We start from the raw sequence: 5946 nt of genomic DNA, 5'->3' as shown, positions 1-5946 counted from the left end.
GTTTAAAAACCGTCTGTGTTTGGAAAAAAGATAGGTGAGTTAAAAAGCAGGATTGAAGAAATGGTGAAATTTGAGAAAATTAAGGAGCTGCATTATGGAAACTGTAGCCTCTGGTGTTTTTGGAGTTTGGGTCTGTACTAGTGATTGCACCTATGCTGGTCATGTAATTCAGCTCCATCGATAATAGGGCTTGTATTTCCTTTGTATCGATTAAACCAACATATTGTAATCACTAGAGAAAATTAAAACTGGATAATTACAGACAAATAGCTAAATTAGTCAACAGGAGCTTGGATTCATGAAAATAAAAACACACATGCTCACAGCTGAGGAATTAAAGCACCAACTGGAAAGATGACCACCTGCTAACCAAACACCAGCTGTACCAACCAGTTGTCTGCAGGGACAGTTGTACAGTACTCTCACCTGCTTTCAATTAAAAGAGGCCACTTCATGTCAGAACTGCTTGGTCAGGTGTAGCAATCATTTAATGTTTATATTGTGGAGAGGGGAGCATAAAGGTCTCTTTGTGGCTTTGATGAGTTTCATTCAAAATGAAAATAAGTATGCATGTCCCTTCATGCTAAAATGGTCGAGTTAATTCCTCGACAAAACTTCATCGTAAATTTTATACCAATCCAGTGTAAAGTACCAACTCGGTCAAAAGGCTATTAGGTAAAGTTTTGACATTATTAGAGGAGACAGTTTATCCGTTTAAATTTTGTCTTATCTACTCTGATTAAAGCAGCTGGGCTGCACATTTAAAAACAACTGAAAATATTTAAATTGTAGATTAAAGAGACAATGGCTGACATCTTCTGTAATGTAAAAATGGCTGCGGGAATGTGAAGCAGCATTGGTATTCATATCATGATTCAAATCTGATGAGAGCATAGCAAGAGGAGGACCTTAGTGGATTCTTGAAGTCATGCAAGCAAACAAATCTACATGACTACTAAAGGAATGATCATGAGCTCCCAGATTTCCTTAAATGAAATGCACATATTTTGAAAGTGAAATGCACACCTCTTACACACACACACACACACACACACAAAACATCAAACTAGTTGACAGAGCAAAGGGGTGTAATTTAGTGGGCGTACAAAACTGGTTTTGATTACAAGCCTAGAGAAGAATTGCTGACCCTCTTATCCAGCACTGAGAACGTGCAGGTCATCCACTCAGTTCCTCTGGCCCATTCCAGAATAATGAGAGCCTGTCTGAACCAGTGGACCTTTGCTCGCTGGACTGTTAACTTCGCACAACATGTAGCACAGCTGGCACAAAGGATTCAAATTGAGGTCTAAAGTAGACCTGGAGTATCTATCTATCTTAAAGATATTGTTTAACTCATTTACAAGAATCTAAAATAAAGAATTGAAAAAAATGTTTAATACCACTACATTAGCTGAATGTGTAAGTGAATACAGAGTGGTAAAAAGAAAACTCACACTCTTCCAGTTCTAGGGTTTTATATATCAGGGCATTATACCCATACTGCATAGGAAATAAGAGGATAAATACCAGCCAGCTGTTGTTAACCAAATGCATTTGTTTAAAATTTTTATTAGCAAGTGTGATAACCTTTGTAAACTGACATTTTCAGGTCTGGAGCATCCAGGTGTGTGTTAACACACTGCCAAGGAGGAAGGACATCAGCAATGATCTTAAAGAAGGAATTGCTGCTTTGCATCAGTCTTGGAGAAGTTATAAGATCTTTTCCACATAATTTGAAGGCCATTCACAAGACAATTCACAAGTGGAACACATTCAAGACAGTTACAAATATTCCCAAGAATATTTTTCATGAAAATTTGGTAACACTTTATAACCCAACCCGCAAATAAGGCACAAGTACCTGGTACTTACATGCAATTTACAGGCAACAAGTCAGTTTTTCCAGGAAACAATGAAACAAGAACACTGTAAGTACCCTGTACTTTCTGGGGTGTAGGCCGTATTATGGAGTGACAAAGGTGCAAATACCCTGTAATACGTGCAATTTACAAGAAAGTACAGGAGAGTAAGATGTAAGATGGGGAAATAGTGTTTGATTTCTGGAAATTTGCCATGAAATACCCCAGTACTTAAAATTAATTCAATTAATTTTATGTTATTATTTTTATTGCTTCCTGTACAAAACTTGTTACTCGAAATTACATGTAATTACAACTACAGCATAATTGTTTCATTGTTTACTGCAAAAACCTGACTAGTTGCCTGCAAAATGCACGTGAGTACTTGCACCTTCGTCACTCCATCACACGACTTGCACCCCAGAAGGTACTGGGTACTTATTAGGGGTGGGTTTTTATAATCGATTCATCGATTAAAATCGATTCTGGCTTGGATAACGTAAAATCGATTCATTAAAATCCTGAATCGATTTTTTTAATATAAATTTATTTTGCCCGAAATGCCAGAATCTCTGGTGACATCTCACAAAATTTCAAGAACCACCAAACAGTTAAGACAGTAAATGAGAGCAGGTACACGGATTCTGCACATAGACTTAAACACACAGCGCGACCCGCGGATCAGAATCAGTTAGATGTCGCCTTTCTCACAGTCGGGGCTGAAAGCCGACAGCTCGCTGATCCGGGTCCGCGCTTTGTGTTTACGCCCTTTTTGCGCTGATTCTAAAGCTGTTAGTTTGATCTCTCTCCAAACAATATTGACCGAACCAGCAGCAGAAGAAGATCCAAACGCTTCACATAAACATCGTCATGAATTCACTCTGACTTTTGCTGTTTTGCTTCCACCGCGATGCACAGCTCTCTCTCTCTCCCTCTCTCTCTCTCTCTCTCTGTACTTCAAGAACAGTTTCCCTTTCTTCATTATTCGCTTGCTTGTTACGCACAAGTCTACTGTTGTTTACAGGCTGTCAGCCGCTGTTTTTTTCCCTTTTACATTCTTCCGAAAAGAAAACCTCATTTCTGCTGTTCAATACTGAATAAATTTAAACTTTTTAAAATTATTCAAAATGCAAAATGCTTAGCCGTGTCTCTAATAAAACCGCTGTAACTTCAGAGGTAATGTTCATATGTTGATTAATGGTTTTCTTTCGTTTTTGATGTACTGCAGAATATTTTTATAAAATCCCAGAACAGGAAAATCACCTTCATGTTTTTCTGTGTTTTATCTTCAGCTACTTTGACACAAAAGCATCTGCTGTGACGCTCACACCTTTGATAAAGTCTTGCGAGTGTCAGCTTCCTTTTTATAGATACAAAAATATGTAAATGTACTGATCTGAATTATAATATTTCTGACTGTCAAAATTTCCCAGATTTAAATCGAATCGAATCGAATTAAATCGAATTAAATCGAATTAAATCGAATCGTGGATCGAATCGATTCGGGACCTTGTGAATCGGAATTGAATCGATTCTAGAAATCAGTGACGATACCCAGCCCTAGTACTTATGGTGTACTTGTCTCATTGTTTCTTGCAAACACCTGACTTGTTGCCCTCAAAATGCATTTAATTGCAGGGTACTTGTATCTATTTGTGATTCATGTTATAAAGTTTTACCGAAAATTCAATCTCAGGTTAGACTGTGGAATAACCAGAAAGAGAGAGAAAAATCCACAGGCCCCAGTGAGCATGTTAAATGTTAAAGTTAATGAAATTACTATTAGAAAGACACTAAACAAGTGTGTCTTGTTTGGTAAGGTTGCCAGGTGAAATTTTCTTCTCCCTGAAAAAACACATGGGACCACAGTTTATTCATGCAAAGGTGCATCTTAACAAAGCACAAGAGTTCCTAAACAATGTTGTTTGAACAAACAAGATCAAAGTGTAGATGTCTGGCCATAATGCACAGCTCCATGTCTGGTGAAAAACGGCACATACCAAGTGTCAAGCACATTTGCAGAGGTGGAATGACTTGGGCTTGTTTTGCAACCACAGGGACTGGGCACCTTGCACTCACTGAGTCAACCATAAACTCCTCTAAATATAAGTATTCTTGAGTCAGATAGGAGGCTGTGTGACAGCTAACTAGATTGGGACAAAGTATGTTATGCAACAGGACAATGATCCCACCCAGCACCAAATCAATAACAGAATCGCAGAAAGAAAAATCAAAGGTGTTGCAATGGCCAAGTCAAAGTCCAAACCTGAACATTATTGAAATGCTGTGTTGGGACCTTAAAGACCTTTTTCCATCAGTACCTGCATGGATCAACTCAGCACAGTTCACCACTGAGTTTTCTTTTAGGTCATAGTACCTGGTACCAGTTTTTTTTAGTATCTGCTCGCCTGGGATTCCAAGCGATCTGGGAAGGTACTAAAATATGAGGTAATCAGACTGCATGCCACCGATTGGCTGGTCAGAAGCATCAGTCGATGAGTCAGGAGAGCATTTCATTTATGAAACGGCCATTTTTGAAGCCCGGCAATGAGGGAAATGGCTACAAATAACAATGCTGTGGTCCCCGAGTCCCCAAGGTATATTCTTTCCTCAACATCAGCACTTTTTTGTACTGTTTGTGTCACATATTAATTACGTCGCAGGATGATCAGAGGTCGATCCAAGTTGGTGCTAATGGAAAAGGGGCTTAAGAGAGCTATGCATAAACAAATACCTGAAAACCTTGTTGAACTCAAGCAATGCTTTAAAGAAGAACTTCACGATATTTCTGCTAAAAGTTGCTCTACAAGCATAGGGCGTATTTATACATTTTTCATATGTTGTTGTTCAATGGAGATTGTATTGACCTAATTTTGAGATTTGCTAAGGACAACCTTAGAAATGAAAGAAAGCGTATTCTCTTTGCTGTGACTATATATATAAATACAAAGACAAGGTAAATAATGGGTAATTTCTAATGACATTAGAGCCAGGTTGACCATAAAATGCAAAAGGTTTTCCCTCAAAGTAATTTGGCAGCCTCATTTTGATTTTTTTAGTTCTTCTGTGACCTCTCTGTATTTCTCTCCATATCGCTCCCTTTCTCAAACTCAGGCGTCGAAGATGACAGATGAGCGAAATGCCTGAGTTGTCAGAAGTCATTCTCTACACACATCTGTCAGGTAACCAGTCTTCAAAGGCAGAGGGACCAAGAAAGACAGAATTTAAGAGAATGGCAAATAAAATGGCCAAGAGTATAAAATTGAAGGAGACAGTAAGTTAATGGAAGAGACAGAACATGCAGGTGACAAAATAGATGGGAAAGAGAGAAGGAAGGAGAGTGAAAGCTACATTACAAGTAATATCAGGATTTATGGCTATGATGCTGCGATGTGATTGTGAAACCAGGTTTGTTGTTGAAATTAAAGCCTGTTAGACATGGACGTTTGAAACATTGGCTTCTTTCTGTCAATCCGATGGCATCCAAATGATGCACATTCAAACATTTGTGTCTGAATGTACGCCACAATCACTTTTCTGATGAGGCAGTAATTTTGGTCATACTTAGTAACAGTGTATACCTTGAAATGATTCAAAACATTGACTGCATTGACTCTACTCAATGCAGAAAAATTACAACTGCCTCTTCTGCTTCCTAACTTCTTCAGAAAAAAAACATATTGTTCTTATTAACTTTTAAGCAGTAAGATGACAAAAAACAATAACAAACAAACAGAAAAACTGAAGAAAAAAAACACAGTAGTCCATCAACATCATAAAGTGCAAAAAGAAGTTTTCACTCACCAAACATTTTCATTTATGTGGAGGTTCCCCTCATTCACTTTTGCTCTATAGATATCTCATATCTAATATAAATATTATATATTTAAGTTTTATAAAATAGAGTATAATTTCTATACCTCTATGGAGACAGAGTCTTTTAGCATTTAGATTGACAAGACTTAAAAGTAATGGTCGTAATCCGTGTTCTGACAAAACATTACCAGGAGCTGAAGTAAGTTGTTGCTTCCAGCTGTTTCTGTGAGTCTTTCATCTGAGCTACATCCATACCTGCAGCATCAGACAG

The sequence above is a fragment of the Maylandia zebra genome, linkage group LG17 (assembly GCF_041146795.1).
Source record: "Maylandia zebra isolate NMK-2024a linkage group LG17, Mzebra_GT3a, whole genome shotgun sequence".
Lineage (NCBI taxonomy): Eukaryota > Metazoa > Chordata > Actinopteri > Cichliformes > Cichlidae > Maylandia > Maylandia zebra.
The sequence above is the reverse complement of the archived record's forward strand: the minus strand, read 5'-3'. Positions refer to the sequence as shown.